Here is a 17,251-nt window from a genome sequence, read left to right on the forward strand (position 1 = left end):
AAAACACACGAACGAAGAGGATAGACTCCACGGACACCGGACATAATTTTTGTGCGCTGAAATGATGTCTCATAATTCTTCCTAGAACCGACTATCCAAGCCCTCTATGCTTAGCCTTGTGGAGAACCTTTTCCTTGCCTTCCGCTGTCACCTCCTGAGCACTTGCCACTGGAACTGCATAGTACAACTGCTTCTGTTGACCAGATGGGAATGGCAGTCCTCTTGTGAAATACTGCATCCTTTGGGATTCCCTTCATGGTGTCATACACTGCCTTCTCTACCTTGAATTCAGATACACCTAAAGGAAAAAAGAACACGCATATAAAAATTCTTAGCCATATTTGCAGCCAGGAATATGATACTTGTGTTTGTGCGCTTCACAGCAACAACAGCAGTATGTTTTAATGCTTGTTGAAGCAAGAAAGCAAGAAATCATTTCGTTTATTACCAACACAAGACTTGCACCTTGACGTTGATGGTGTCATGCAATAGTGGTGAGTTGATAGCAATGTGAAGTACAAAAGGCAACTGCTTGCTTCGAATCTTAGAACATGCAACTTTAACTGCACAGTTATTGAAAAAATTGACTTCATCCTTGAAAATCGCAGATTAGTATGTGTTGTAGCAAATACTGAAAATAAAAATAGTAGGAGCACTGCCAGTGTTTAAATCAACACGCAATGACTGGTTTGGTTTATATGGGTTTAATGTCCCGAATCGACTCAGGCTTCGAGAGACACCGTAATGAAGGGCTCCAGAAATTTCGACCACCCGGGGTTTTTTAGAGTGCACTGAAACCGGACAGTTCACGGGCCTCAAGAATTTCGCCTTCATCGAAATTCGACCGCCGCGGCCGGGATCTAATCCACGTCTTTCGGGCCAGCAGCCGAGAGTCATAACCACTCAGCCACTACGGCGGCTTCGCAGTGACTGCTAAGAGCAATTTTCTAATTGCAGTTCTTGCCCATGCCCTTGTCAAGCAAGGCACTAATGCCGGCTGACCTGCTGTAAATCTAATGTGTCCTCAACATGCTGCCTAGTTAGCAAATTTCTTGTAGTCAAAATTGAACGAAACATTGCTAGAAGCGCATGAGCTATTGACATAGTCCAAGGCAAACAACTTAGTGCCTTAGAATAGTGTTCAACGAGGGGCCCACACGCAGAGACGCTGGACTTGCCACTGTTTCCTTATACAAAGTAATACACGAGTGCATGGCCTGTGGTGTTCGTGCTAATAAATAGAAAATATAAATAGAAACAAAACTGAAGTGCAAAGAAAATTAGAGACAAGTTCTGTCATTACACCTTATGTGACACTAGAGAGTACATGTTCATAAAGAAATAATAAAATGGTCATTTTGAAATTTTGCACAATCATCAAATTGTCATGAGCACAGTCAGTATGCCTTTTCTTCACACAAAAGGTTTCCAGCGACTCCGGTGCACTTCAGTTTCTTTTTAGTACAGTGCCTTTAAAAGAGAGAAATTGGTCAATGGCCACAAAATGGTAATAACTGTGTATCACCATTTTCATATCTATGCTTCATTACTTTTTTGCACAACCTCCAATATGACCCACATGATTTGCTGCAGAAGCATGATTCCGGTGTGCACCACTCACATTCAATGAAGGACCTGGCTGCCTTTTCCAAGTGTTATACTAATTTTCACAATGAAAGTGCCGTTGCGCGAGTTTGAGAGCAAGCAAAAAGATGATTTGAACCCAATAGCATAAGGGAATTTTAAAGTGGTCCGTAACATTTTGCTTGTAAAAAGACAATTTCAGGTGTCAACACTCATCAATGTTGCCATCAGATCTCAGCTTTGGTGTGCTCATAAAGGGAGGGTGGGGTGCTTAGTTATAATGACCAATTGTCACGGCGGGTACATTGTGCTACCAACTTCAATGATGGAGGATGTGACAAACTATCCAAAATCTGACATCTGGCATAAAGGCTGAAAAGCAAAAGCAAATCAAGGACCACTAAGACATGAAATTGTTTCCTACTTGAACAGTTATGCACATCATAAAGAAAGCTGACAATCGGCACAAGTTATACTGGTATTTTTGCCCCGGATGCTCGCTCATTTGAGCCTCAGTATCCTAACTAAAGCGATAAAAAAACATGACTGTTGAAGGCATAATAAGCTCCTGTAAAGTTCATCAGCAGTGAGAAAAACAAATTCTAACCCTCACAATACTATAAAAGTCAGCCAATGAGGCCACTGTGTCAGTCACCAACTAAGAGACCATGTACAAACTATACACTGTAAATGCACACTCTACATGAGAGCAAAGCATGCCCTGCACTCGTCAAACAAATTTGTGTCAATGTAAGATTCTTGGAAACAGTAGGCATCACCATTAATGGCATGTGCTAAAGAGAAAGAGGGCACCTTAATGATGCTGTACAATTTAGAATTCAGCCTTTCAGTAAACTATATTTTGTCCAGTACCATGAGCACCGTCAGAGGAGAAGGCAAAAATGAAAGGAAAGCTGCCAGCTCTCATGAGGCCTGCCCCCAAAAAAACACACTGAACAGAAGTGGTGCACAAACAAAAAAGGAGGGGTGCACTATGCGATTACAGAACACAAAATAACACAGGAAAACAGGGCCCAACCAATGAATGAAAAGAGAACAGCAAAAAGAAGGTAAGCAGTACTAAACACTGCTACCTCTGCAAATTGAGAACAGTGAAATAGACACCTAAAATAAGTTTCAAGGACTATAAAAACGTAACATTGGTCACATATTTTTTAAACGCTGCATTAGACATTAGAATGCATGAATCCCCAAGTGGTATTTGCCTACCAATAAATAATTTATAATTCCATTTCCTTCTCTGATGTTGTTTAGGCTTAATGAGCTGAATGATGGCTGTGATGCCAAGTTGGCCTTTAGGTCTGCTGAGGCATGAAAAAGGCTACAATATAAATGTTGGTATGCAATTTTAATTCACTACAACACCTAAAACAGTCTGTTCCAAAGCTGGAATGACAACAAATGCCATAGCAGCGGTTATATTACCAGTTTTCTTGCTTTTGACATGACCTGAAAACCAACTACACGACTACACGTCGCAGCCATCGTTCTGTTGGTAATACTGAAACAACAAGGAGAAAGACAATTATAAATTATTTACCAATCATAGAGCAAATATCACTTGGTGGTCCATGTACAGGCGCGGACAGAAGTAAACGGAGCGCGCCGCACAAGAAAGAAGTGCGTGCCAGCGCCGCCTAGCCAAACCAAACTAAAGCTCGAAATTGCCACGCGCATGTGCAGGCCCGGTTCCGGCGCGACCCTCTCAATGCTCCGCTTGCCTCGCATTCGTCCGGCGTCTGTGTCGTGCTGATGATGATCATGATCGGATGGTCGTGCTCTGTGTAGCTAGCGAACATTTCGGAAAACAAAGACCGTTGTCTTGATAAGGCGAATTGCGCGGGGACGGCTCTACCACTAAGCCGCTTCGTTTGAGACAGCTGGAGGCGTGTTTGCGCCGCAAACAACCCGCGTAATTTGAACATTTGCTGCCGCTGGGACTCTGCTGCGTCTCACTCGCAAGCAAACGCGCTCGAAACACACGGCATACTGCCGCAGATTTGCGTTAGTTTTCTACAGTTATCACTGATGATTCGCCTTGTCCCTACCAGGCACTGACGCAGCACTAGTGCATGCACCCTGCCTGTCTCCCCCGAAAAAACTGCCCCTATACTTGATCCTGTTCTTATCGCCACCAAGATAGTGCGCTGCGTATCGCGCTGTCATGTGCGGAGCAGAGCTCATGGTAATCACTTTGCATGCACCTTCGGATCTTATGATGACTACAAGCCCTCGCTGTGCGAAATTCGGCATATAAGAACCCGTGATCGCCCACTAATCAGAGTATGAGCCACGACAGAAGCCGGCAAGCGATCCAAATTCTTCTGTGCGAGCTGTATTACTTCACTGCTACCGGTCACATATAGACATTGGTCTGTTTGAGAATATAGGTGTGGAAACCCAACAGCTGCATCCAGCACATTTGGAAGCAGTCACTATCTTTGAGACGCTGCATCGCGCTGCAAAAAGCGCCAAGAGCGAGGGTTCCATCTCATTTTAAGCTGACCTCCTAGGCGAGGTTCCAATGCAGGAGCACTGTGGTGCAGTACAGACACACAGGGCGCATGCTTTGCCGCTCCGTCGGTTCCTCGTAGGAACAAGCCGAAAATGAACGGTAACTGTATTTAAAGAACCCGAAACTGCGGTGATGGATCGAGTGTTTTGAGTTCATTTGGTCTATAGCGAGACGGAAATGAATACCAGAGGCAACTAAAGTTCGAATGACGTGCGCTATTTGCGATGGAAATGCGCCTACAGTTGTCTCAGATGAAACGACGTAATGATAGCGTCGCCCCCGCGGCATTTGTGGCATCAAGGCAGCGGTCTGTGCGTTCCGAAATGCCCGCTCGCTACTAAGGGCGCAACCATCCGACCGTAGTCATCATGAGCGTGACCCTGACTACGGCCGAATGCGAGGCGAGCGGAGCAATGAGAGGGTTGCGCCGGTAGGGGGCCTGCATATGCGCGTTGCGATTTTGAGCGTAGGTGTGGTTTTGCTAGGCGGCGCTGAAAAGCAGTTCTTTCTTGTGCGGCGCGCTCCGTTTACTTCTGTCCGCGCCTGAACATTAATGTCTAAGGCATTTGAAAGAAGACGCAAGCAAACATCTGGTGTCCATAGTATATGCAGTTTCTTTGAAGCTTTGTAGAAGTATATCAGGTAGCATGCCGAAAGACTGAGTCAAACAGTTCACTACAAGCTCCTAATTTCCTGTAAGTGTACTAGAGCAACTATATTCACTGAACATGCACAGTATCATCACCAAGCAAGTGAAATGGCAAAAAAATCAAAACTGTTCAAGATATTCACAGAGGTAACAATTTATGGTGAACATTCACCTTTTCAATTTAGCACTTTTTAGCTTTTTTGTGCACAGGCTATAATTCAACAGACATTGAAGTAGTTTGCAGTAGACGGTGCTTATTTTCCACTGAGATCTAGAGGCAGTAAAAATATTGCAACTACAGTGAAAAGCTCGTTTAACAGTACCTCTTAATGAATTAGTGGGTGTAACATTGTGTAACAAAAGTAAAAACAGCGCTAATTTTTACATAAACAACACAGAAAGAACAGTCCTGTCTGTTCTTTCTGTGTGGTTTGTGTAAAAATTAGCGCTGTTTTTACTTTCGTTATACAGTGAGAGGTCACAGAAGAGAAGCTGTCAAGTCCAATTAAAGTTTCATCTTTGAGGTGCATTCATAGCTGCACTATATAACACCATTCATATTCTTTTCACCAAGTGAAATAAGACGTATTTGCTGGGCCAGTCTCTGAGGAGTGCCATGTGACACCGGCATTACTGCAGAAGCTTGACATGGTTATCCTTCTACTATGATTGTATATGAGGAGTGCCATGGAAGATGGATACTAGAGGAAAAAAGCATTGTTCTCATGCTGTGATATCACCTTAGAATGCTGCCCTGTAGCCCATTACTTCATATCGGCATTTTTTAAAGCCGGTCTGCATTGAAGGGGGTCTCTAGTGACTCACAGGTGGGGATAGAACTAGAGAGGGAGAAAAAGAAAGTGGCTGAGCTGAGGCTATGCCAGTGTGCTCGTTGTTGCTGTGTAGCCTTGGAGCTGAGCGGCCAGCTCTGGACTCAATCGTGGTATGAGGGTGCGGGTTTCCCTTTTTCTTCCACCCTGTGTGTTTTGCTGTCAACTTTGCATTTTTTGAGACTTGCCTATAAGAAAACGTGCGAAATGATTCTTGCTAAAAATCACCACGAAATTTTAGAAATGACAGGAGAAATGTTCCAACCACCACTAACAAGAAAAAGAAAATTGGTTGCTTGCTTCGGATTCATACACTCCCTACAATCTAGTACGGGGAGTCTCAGATTCCTCGTTAGTTTTGTAAGGGTTCCGAGGCCAGACGAGACACCCCTGTATTTAAGCACTGCTTCTTTCTGAGCATGAAACTGGCACTATCTGATGAACTATTGAGAAGAGACACACACGTTATTTTGAGTAGGGGAATGTGAATACATGCCATCAACGTTCTTGTCCAAAGCAGACATTGCAACACCCTGATCTCAACGCAGAGGTGAAACAAAAACAGATCTGAGAAAACTCGATACATACTTGTGCTCTGCAATGTACGCTGAACGGGCACAGACAAGAAAAGCCCCAAATATGGACAGTGGAGACATCTTCTCCGATGAAGCTCTTTTCAGACTTCTTCACTACTGAAGAGAAGGCATTTCACCTGCATAACATCATAATTTCCAGCGGTGTATTTTGCACCCACAATGCCTGGCACTGCCTGATAATTATTTGTATTGCTGGCTTTTCACACAACCACAAGAAAAGGTTTAAACAGCCAAACTTCAAATACATAACGCGACTTGCTCACACTATTTTCTATGATAAGCTCTGTACTACTTAGGTTATTCAAAACCACTTAATTTGAAATGGCTGCAAAGCGCTCTCTTTCTAGGGCTACTTCTTCGTCATCATTTAGCAATGATTTTTTTTCACGGCCGCCAGCAACTAAAAGAACTTTACAGCTGCAGGCAACGTTACCAATGTTACAAAAATGATCGAGCAGGCAGCTACCTGTTGTGGTATCGCAGTGACGCGTCGCTTCAATTCACTTAGTCGCTTGCATGCCTTGACGCGTCACACCCCTCCCACTCTGAGCTTGACAGTTGGTGTAATCGGTTCGTAGAGGTGTTTTCTAACCTTAAGACGCCACATCAGATCACTATAAAGACGCACATAGGCGTAGCGAATGATACAACGCTAAACAGACCGAGCGGTTCACGCTATCGGCAGTCCGCAACGGGCCGATACTGGCGTCAAAAACACGCGTGCAGGCAGTGCACGATCACGTCCCACGTCGAATAATGAACAGGAAGTCGGGCAACTACATTGACGAAAGCAAGCCAAAACATAGTCACGCACCTTGCTGGGCGGTATGCAATTGCCACATTTACATTTAGGACTCCTACGCGTGCCTGCCACTCAGCAAACGCATCTATGCATACACCTCGGCGCTCGCGTCGCAACGCATACACTGTGAACACGGACGGACCAGCAGTTTGATGATTCGATGTAGAATGCACTTTGCTACCGCGGAAACAAAGTGACTCAGGTGCAATGCCGAAGGGAAACAAACAGGACAGAGCTGACAGAGCCTCGTCCCTTCCGCTTCTTCTCGCTTTTGGGCTCGCTCGTTTATTTTTGCGGTCGCAAATTGCACGCACTCTTGCGCTACACTATAGATGTCACCTGGAAACGAAGACTCTAAGCATTCCAGTAACCGCTTTCTTCTTTTGCTTCGCGGCTGCTATGGTTGAAGTCGAACGTGTTGTGGAAACGAAAACTCGACGCATTCCAGTAACCGCTTTCTTCTATTGCTTCGCGGCTTCTACGGTTGAAGTCGAACGTGTTGACAACATGAAACGGCTCCATGCTTCTCGGCGTGGTCACTTTTCACAAAGTACGCGAACGGCTGCATTGCTGACACGCGGCGCAAGCTACGATAAGCAGGAAATCCAAAGGGAAGTTTGAAGGAACGATTTTGAAATCAGACACAAACAGCACACGAACAGCAGCAGCACGGACCACTTCTGCTTGTGGCTACGTGGGGGGAATGTGCTCGATGTGGGATGTGGGGAGGGGGATGTCCGCTTGCAACGCGCGCTGGTGGTCCGTGGTGTCCAGGAAGGCAGGTCCCAGCAGCAGCAGCAGCAGCAGCGGCAGCAGCAGCAGCAGCAGCAGCGGCGGCAGCGGCAGCGGCGGCGGCGGCGGCGGCGGCGGCGGCGGCAGCGGCAGCGGCAGCGGCAGCGGCAGCGGCGGCGGCGGCGGCGGCGGCGGCGGCGGCGGCGGCGGCGGCGGCGGCGGCGGCGGCGGCGGCGGCGGCGGCGGCGGCGGCGGCGGCGGCGGCGGCGGCGGCGGCGGCGGCGGCGGCGGCGGCGGCGGCGGCGGCGGCGGCGGCGGCGGCGGCGGCGGCGGCGGCGGCGGCGGCGGCGGCGGCGGCGGCGGCGGCAGCAGCAGCAGCAGCAGCAGCAGCAGCAGCAGCAGCAGCAGCAGCAGCAGCAGCAGCAGCAGCAGCAGCAGCAGCAGCAGCAGCAGCAGCAGCAGCAGCAGCAGCAGCAGCAGCAGCAGCAGCAGCAGCAGCAGCAGCAGCAGCAGCAGCAGCAGCAGCAGCAGCAGCAGCAGCAGCAGCAGCAGCAGCAGCAGCAGCAGCAGCAGCAGCAGCAGCAGCAGCAGCAGCAGCAGCAGCAGCAGCAGCAGCAGCAGCAGCAGCAGCAGCAGCAGCAGCAGCAGCAGCAGCAGCAGCAGCAGCAGCAGCAGCAGCAGCAGCAGCAGCAGCAGCAGCAGCAGCAGCAGCAGCAGCAGCAGCAGCAGCAGCAGCAGCAGCAGCAGCAGCAGCAGCAGCAGCAGCAGCAGCAGCAGCAGCAGCAGCAGCAGCAGCAGCAGCAGCAGCAGCAGCAGCAGCAGCAGCAGCAGCAGCAGCAGCAGCAGCAGCAGCAGCAGCAGCAGCAGCAGCAGCAGCAGCAGCAGCAGCAGCAGCAGCAGCAGCAGCAGCAGCAGCAGCAGCAGCAGCAGCAGCAGCAGCAGCAGCAGCAGCAGCAGCAGCAGCAGCAGCAGCAGCAGCAGCAGCAGCAGCAGCAGCAGCAGCAGCAGCAGCAGCAGCAGCAGCAGCAGCAGCAGCAGCAGCAGCAGCAGCAGCAGCAGCAGCAGCAGCAGCAGCAGCAGCAGCAGCAGCAGCAGCAGCAGCAGCAGCAGCAGCAGCAGCAGCAGCAGCAGCAGCAGCAGCAGCAGCAGCAGCAGCAGCAGCAGCAGCAGCAGCAGCAGCAGCAGCAGCAGCAGCAGCAGCAGCAGCAGCAGCAGCAGCAGCAGCAGCAGCAGCAGCAGCAGCAGCAGCAGCAGCAGCAGCAGCAGCAGCAGCAGCAGCAGCAGCAGCAGCAGCAGCAGCAGCAGCAGCCACAACTGGGGAGGGGAGGGTGAACGGCACGCACTGGTAGTGGCGCGTGCACGTCGGGGGCTTGCAGGAGGCAGGCAGCCCATTACCCCGGACCGGCCGAAAGGCTGGGCGGAGGTGGGCGATGACTACAGCTCAGCCGGGTTGGCTGCAGGAGGCCACCACGTGGCGGCCGATGAGGACCGCGGGGTAAACTGCTACAGGGTAGCAGCGCGGCGGGGTGCGCTAAGGAAAACCGCCGTTTCCGGCGGCGCGCAGGAGCTGTGGTTACATCTGGGGCGCCAGCGGGCTGGCGCACAAGGGACCGGCGGCCGTGTCCAGAGCCACGGGATGCGGGCCTGGCCGTACCGCCGGGGGCTGCGTCAGGACAACAGCAGGGGGAGAAAACGCTGGATACCGCCATGGGAGACGGCGCGTCGGGGCCCCGCACGCACCAGTGCGCGCGGGGAGGGCATCAGGGGAGCCGCACTCCCGTTCAGGGCACCACGGCAGGTGTCGAGGTGGTGAACAAGCTGCCGCCAAAGTCATCAGCTGCGCCGGCTGCTGGGGTTTTCCAGGAAATATGGGCCGTGTTCTGGATCACGGGATGCGAGCCAGGCTTATAGCCGAGTGGCTAATCCCGTAGATTGCAGGAATTCCAGCAGCAGTCGGAAGGCCTCAGTCTGGCTGCGCTCTGGGTGCAGCAGGTCCTGGTCCGAGTAGGAAGGCAGCCCTAGGTTGCGGTACCCTGCAGTCATGTCACGCCGGGCTGCCTCTAGCTTCGGGCAGGCACAGAGGAGGTGGTCCAGAGTCTCGTCTGCCCCACAGAAGGAGCAGGCCGGGGACGGGGCTCTGCCATGTCGCTGTAGCCGGGCCTGTGTCCATGAGCAGCCCGTTCGTAGTCGCTGGAGGAGGGTCCGTTCCCTCCGTGGCAGGCAGTCGGGTACCCGCATGTAGCGGACTCCTGAGGCCACGCGGGGATCGGGGTGGAGGGCCCGTACGGCCTGCCAAAGGGCAGGACGGGCAAAGTCCAGCTGCGTTACTTTTGAGGACACCGGGGAGCCATTGGTGTGGGCGGCTCCGACCAGCTGATCCGCAGCCTCGTTCCCAGTGATGCCAACGTGTGAAGGCAGCCACTGGAGGGATACCGGACGGCCAGCATCCTGGATGGCCATAAGTCGGGCCGTAAGGTTGGCCACCGTGTGCTGCCTGGGCTGGTGCTGGCGCAGCAGCTGGAGGGCTGCTCTCGAGTCGGTTAGGATCACTGCGGGCTGCTGTCCAGGCAGCAGGAGGAGCAGGTCCGCTGCCAGGTGGAGGCCCGCCAGTTCAGCCGCCGTGGAGTTGGCCGGGAACCACAGGCGGCACGACAGTGCTGCACCTAAGGCCGGTGCTACGAAGGCCGCAGCGGCCTGGCCTGTTGCTGGAAGTACCGAGCCGTCGGTGTAGACCTGGAGATGTCCTCCCAGGGACTCCTGCAGCAGGGTGGCAGCAGTGTGCTGCAGGGCAGCAACAGGTGTACGGCGCCTACTGCAGCTCCGGATGTCCACAGAGATGGGGAGCGGCGGCCTTGTTGGTTGGGGCGGGAATGGTGCCTGGTTGAGAATGAAAAGCGGTCTTTGTTAAAACAGTCGACCTTCGAACGATCGAATGAGAGCCGTGGTTTCGGAAAGGCTTCATTGACAGGGGGCGGAAGAGCCTGTGGTATGTGCTACACAGGAGCCCCATGCGGGAGTTCGATGCTCGGCGGAGCCGAGTCAGGAGGGCCCTTCCGTCTGGAGCATGATATAGGCGGTTGACATGGCGCAGACCCGTCTGGAGGGGCAGGAGGGACAGCGGCCAGGACCCTGCTTCCGCGTGAGTGGCAACGATGGGGGAGATGCGCGGGAGGCCCAGGCATTGCCGCAGGAAAGAGCGGTGTCCAAGCTCTAGAGTCCGAAGGCGGGCGGGTGGCAGGGTCACCAGCGGGAGGGCATATGTCACTAGAGACGTGGCCGCCGCGTAGTAGAGGCGGAGGGCCCAGGAAGGAGAGCAGCCCTTGTCCCTGGCCTGGAGGCGCTGGACCGCCTGGCCGATTCGTCGTAGACGAGGCAGGAGGGCCCTCACCGCTGGAAGCCAGGTGAGACGTCGGTCGGTCGACCTGGTCCCGCCACGTGAGCCCATCCGCACCGAGCCGAAGGGTGGTGATGTGTGCCCGACGCCCTCTGGGGTGGTACAGCAGGGCCTCCATCTTTGCCAGTGACACTGTGAGGCCGATGGACGATAGTTAGGTCTGTGCAGCATCCAGGGCCCTCTGGAGAGATGTACGCATAGAACGGATCCTCCTGGGTGTGCCGCTCACCCACAGGGCCACGTCGTCTGCTTACACAGAGCACCTCACCCGGTGGGAGGACCTGGATTTGAGGGAGGCTGGTAGTCCTGCCATGGCCAGGTTGAATAGGAATGGGCTCAGCACTGAGCCCTGTGTTACTCCTGCTGCGACGTGCCGTGGGGAGCTTAGTTGTCCGCCGACTCGAACCCGGATGGTGCGGCCCTGGAGGAAAGCTTGAATAAACGCCAGCAGAGGGCCAGTGACTCCCAGGCGGCTCAGGGCCTCATGGATCACACTGTGTGGGAGTGTGTCAAAGGCAGCCTTGACATCCAGCAGGACCAGCATGACGGCGTCCCCATCGTGCGGGCATCCTCCAGGGTAGAAACCAGGTCGGCAATTGAGTCCGCAGTGCACCTGCCCCGTCTGAAGCCCGTTAGCTGCTCTGGCAGGAAGTTGGTGACCCGGGCAATCCAGGTGAGGCGGGACAGGGCGATGGCCTCCATGGTCTTGCAGGCTGCGGAGGTCAGAGAGACTGGCCTGTAGGAGGACGGCAGGCGGCTCGATTTCCGTGGCTTCAGGATTGGCACGACCACGGCCGTCAGCAAGTCCTCGGGGAGTGTGGCCGAGCCCCAGATGGCGTTGAAGGCCTCGAGGAGACGGGTTCTCTCTGGGGTGTCAAGGTTACGGAGCATTTGATGACTGATGCCGTCTGCCCCCGGGGCCGTCCGCTTTCGTGAGCGGTCCAGGACTGCATGTAGCTCATGCGCCGTGATTGCGGCATAGCACTGTGCCACGACATGGGCCAGTACACCAGGGGGGGGGGGGCTGCCGGGGTTCTGGGGATGGGCAGGGCTGGAGGGCCTGGAGGGGGGCTGGAGACCGGTCCGCCAGGAGGATTGAACTGATCAGCCATCAGCTCAGCCAGGTCCTCAATGCTGATGGCCCTTGCGATGGCAATGGCCAGGATGGGACGCCTGGGGATCTCTGGATAGACGAGAGCCTTCAGGAGGCGCCAGACTTTGCCCGAGTGGCTGCTTCTCTGTATGCAGGAGGATACCCCGTTCCAGCTCTGGCGGCGCCGGCGTCTGGCGTGTCGACGGCAGGCAGCGTCGATGCGCCGGTAGGCCGTCCAGTCCGCAGGCAGGGAGGTGTTCAAGGCAATGCCCTCCAGGCGCCTGCGGTTTGCCCTGATGTTCAGTAGGCGGAGGTCTGGGACAGGGGAACTGGCCGAAACCCTGACCAAAGTGGTAGCCTCGCGGGCGCAGGTGGCTACGTGGTCCAGGAAGCTGTGGCCCGGAGGGATCTCCTTGCTGCGGGCGCGGAACTCTGGCCAGGAGATCACCGCGTACGTCCGATCCTCCTGGAGCCGCCTGGAGGTTGGGGTCAGGAACAGGGGGAAGTGGTCCGAACCCTAGGTGTCAGCTGGCTTCCGGTACTCGTACCGGATCCCTGGCGTTGTGAATGCCAGGTCCAGGGTTGATGAGTGCCGGAGGGTGACGAAGGTGGGGGATGGGGGCTTCAGAAGACCAAGGCCCGCCCTCAGCGTGGCCTCCATCAGGATACGGCCCGCGTGGCTGGTGGTGCGGCAGCCCCACTCCCTGCTGTGGGCGTTGAAATCCCCACACACCAGTGCTCTGGGGCCGATACGAGAAAGCACTGGGGTAAGCATGGGTGTGGCCCAGTTCACCCCTGGAGGGATGCAGATGGACGCCACCGTGGTGTCTGTGGCACCCATCCGCACAGTGACTGCACAGGCCTCCAGGGGGCCCGAGACGGCATCAGACAGGTCCATGACCACGTGCGGCAGGCCTGCCCGAACATAAACAGCACTCCACGGGCCCTGTTGCTGGTGACCAGGGTCAAGGCAGGGGGAGCTGGGGCAGCCTGGCGAGGTGCAGCGAGTAACTCCCGCATAGCAGAGGTACCCCGGCAGGCGCAGAGAGGATGGCTCCACGTTGGTCTCCTGGAGGGTCAGCACGTCGAAGGGGAGGCGGCCATCTTCAATGAGGCAGGCCAGTTCCGCATGCCTGGCCCGCAGGGACCTCACGTTCCACTGCAGGATGTGAGGCAGTGAGGCAGCCTTGGTCCGTCTAGCCATGGCTGACGAGTGGAAGGTCTTGCGCCAGAGCGGCCATGCAGAGTCTCCTCGCCTCCGAGTTGACGGGGAGTTGGGGGAGGAGTGTTTGTACCGCCGCGCGAAGAGCTGCAGTCACGTTTAGAGCGGGAGGTGGAGTGCTGGGTGGGGCTCGGCCGGACCGAACGACCTCCGCGTAACTGTGGCCAGGGCTGTTGGAGGCTGGAGGGGCCCCACCATGGGGCTGCTTGGCTGGGAGGGCTTTCATCCTCCGCAGCACGGACCGTCCGTCATTAGGGTTGGCGGTCTGCCGGAGGGCTGCTGTCACGCGGCTCTGCTGCCGCCTGGCTGGACAATTGGGGTCGGTGGCCCTGTGTCCACCACTTCAGTGGAGGCAGGCGGGAGTGGTGGCTGTGCAGGCTGTGTGGTGGTGGGGGCCGCTGCAGGTCACGCAGCGGAGGGGGCGGGAGCATGCTGAGGCCACATGATTGTAGCCCCCGCACTTCCGGCACTGCAAAGGTCGGCTTGTTAAAGGCCTCACCGCGAACCTCATCCCAGCAATGAAGACGTGGTCCGGAGAGGGGGGGGCGTGAACCGCACTGCCACGGCATGGGGCCCACGCCTGACGCTCTTGACGGGAACCGCTGACTCAATGGAGTCCGCAATAGTGGAGGCAGGCACCTCCCTGCTGACTCCATGGACCGCTCCGATATAGCCATCCGTGGGAGGGGCCTCGAACGCATGGACAGAGGTGGACAGCAAAGAGGTGATGCCCAGAAGGCGTTTCCGGGCCTCCTCCGTCAGCACGTCAGCCGAGACCAGGTTTCGGCGCCTGTTGATTCGCACCTCGCAGACCCCTGGCATTGCGTAGAGGCAGCTGCTCCAGTCCTCCTTGACTGCAGCTTGGAGCGTGGCTGGCGGGCGGGGCCGAAACAGGATAGTCGTCAGCCGTGTCGTGCGGGTGGCCGGGCGCCTATGCCTCCGACGGACAGGAATCCAACCCTCCTGGTCCTCCATCGCAGGGGGTGGTGGTGGAGTGGTGGAGGGGGTGCGCTGGGCAGGCGTCCCGGGAGGTTGGACGGATAACTCCAAGTCGGCATGGGGCTCATCCTCGTGTCCGGACAGCTGGGCACTGGGCTCCGAGGACTGGGCAGCTTCTGGCAGGCCAGCAGCCCCTGGAGGGGATGCCAGGTTGTCCTCAGGGCTCTCAGGTGGGAGGGGCGTCGCACACGCCATTCTGAGGAGCTTCTGCAGGGCCGAGGACTTAGTAAGTACCTCAGTAGAGGGGTCACTGTGTTGGGGACTGCTGGCGGGTGCACCTGGGAGGAGCGCTCCTTGGGCCCCGGCACGGCGCGGCGTAAGGCCTAGCCGGATATCACTCCGGAATGCACAGAGGGAGAGGAGGGGAGGAGCGTTTTCTGCGTCCTGCCACATGCCCTGGCATCAGTGCGCTGGATTTGAACGGCGTTGGGAAGCACGCTAGGCGCTGGCGCGTGGCTATTAGCGTCATGGTGAATAATTACTGCGAACTGTTACAAAATTGCAGTTAGACTAAGGCGCTCCGCGCCTCCGTCCATCATTGCAGTGCAGTTTTCATGTCGAAAGCAGGCGACAATGCTTTAGCTCCTTGAAGAACATCTTTACAAATTGTTTTCTTAGGTTTTCTCTTTTGTTTCTGGTATTTTGCAGACCGGATTAATGAGCTGTCACAGCATATTTTTTTAGCACAGAACCAAGTTTCTCGTAAACCACATTTCGCCTTATGCTACAAAGATATGCAGAACAAGTCTGCTTTATTCAACTTAAAAAAAAGTTAATCTCAAAGGTTCTATTGTAGATTTCAACAAAATGTGTATTACTGAAAAGCTCATTAAATTGAACATCAGGAGACCATAAAAATTCAAATTATCAAATTACACAAGACAAAACTGACAAAAACCACTTGTACCAGAGTATAGGTGGGAAGAGGGGACCGTCTCAGTTATTGCTGGCAGCCGGAATTCGTCTACCTATATCATTTGTCATTTTGAAGCGCATATAACTTAAATTACATGCTTGATTGCATATTCTATGCAGCATTATATATATATATATATATATATATATATATATATATATATATATATATATATATATATATATATATATATATTGAACGCGGGAATGCAAGCTATTTGCCCAAATTCGTCTGGCTTCATCAACGTGCTGAATGGGCAGCCAATATACTGAGCATATATATATGCCCGCACTTCACCAATGCGCCCATGCTCCATCGCTGTGGTACTCATGCAGCCCTTTTACATGTAATGTAGGATATGCAGCCAGGCTAATGTAAGTGAAACTACATGTCCATAGGTGTCGCCGGGCAACGATCGCTAACATTACGCGTGATGTTTCTGCACTACAAACTCCAGAATAATCGACGCAGGACTTACGAAGGCTATAAGCTGAAATACACTCGTGTTTCCACACACAGTGTCGTCAGAATGATGCACGCAAGCCCCCATCGCGGTTGCCCTCAATTCACCGTCGTATAGCCCATGTTCACGCACACACATTTTGCCACTGCATAGTCCACACTTTGCCCTTTTCTACCAGATATGTTGGCGGGGAAAGTGTGGGAATGGCTGATATATGCCTATGCGCCGCCCACGTATTTTCTACGCAGTGCCTTTGTAGGCTGTAGGCGGGAATATTGTATCTTTGCCCACACGCAGCTAGCCTCCTTGGATCCTGGAGGGTGCTGCAGGGGCCGCCTCTATTGGGTTTGCCCGCACTTCACCATCATGTAACCCCATATTTTATGAACACGAACTGCATACAGCCCTTGCTTAGTCCTTTCATACCCTGGTTAGTATAAAGGCGGGGAAGATGCGGGAATGACAAATGCGCCCACCCCTAGCCCATGCGGGACCAACGTAGGTGGTGCTCAGACAGCTCAAACTGCATGCCTACAACAGTTCGCCACTGTGAAGCCCATGGTTTAGCCCCTGTATTTTCCACACAGGACCCATGTAGGCCGAATGCGGGAATACTATCTCTTTGCCTACTCAAAACCACCGTGGCTCCCTCAAGGTGCTGTACGGGCGGCTCCGAGAGGGGCTGCCCACTCTGAACCATGATAGAGCCCGTACTGTTGCCCGCATGTATCTGTGGTGGCATGCATACAGCCCATGCTTGGCCCTTTCATATCCTGTTTAGGATAGAGGCGGGGAAGATGCGGGAATGACAAATGTGCCCATGCCTAGCCCATGTGGGAGCAACGTAGGCGTTGCTCAGACAGCCCAAACTGCATACCTACAACGCTTCGCCGCTGTGCAGTCCAAAGTTTAGCCCCTGTATTTTCCACACAGGACCCATGTAGGCAGAAGGTGGGAATACTATCTCTCTGCCCATTAAAACCACCGTGGCTCCCTCAAGGTGCTGCACGGGCAGCCCCAAGAGGGGCTGCCCACACTTCGCCATGATAGAGCCCGCACTGTTGCCCGCATGTATCTGTGGTGGGACCGAGGTGGGCTGGCCGCTCTTTTTAAGCCCATGCGTAGCTGACTAGGGGCCCACTCAGGCATGAAATTGGCAGCCCAAACCTTTTTATCCAGCACTGCGCCCACGAGGGACCCATGTAGGTTTATTGCGGGCAGCCATCAGCCCTCATTGCCCATGTCGGACCCGCATGGGCCCGCCACCTTGTGCTACTAGGGGAGGTTTACGCCGCGGCTCGATCTGCCACAAGCAACACGGCAGCTGGCGCGGACAAGATCACAAATGGGATCATTCGAAACCTGGGCAGGTCGCAACTCGAGGTCCTCACTACCTGCATAAATGATGTCCTATGGGAGGCGGGAGAACTCCCTG

This window comes from Amblyomma americanum, chromosome 1 (assembly GCF_052857255.1).
Source record: "Amblyomma americanum isolate KBUSLIRL-KWMA chromosome 1, ASM5285725v1, whole genome shotgun sequence".
Classification (NCBI taxonomy): domain Eukaryota; kingdom Metazoa; phylum Arthropoda; class Arachnida; order Ixodida; family Ixodidae; genus Amblyomma; species Amblyomma americanum.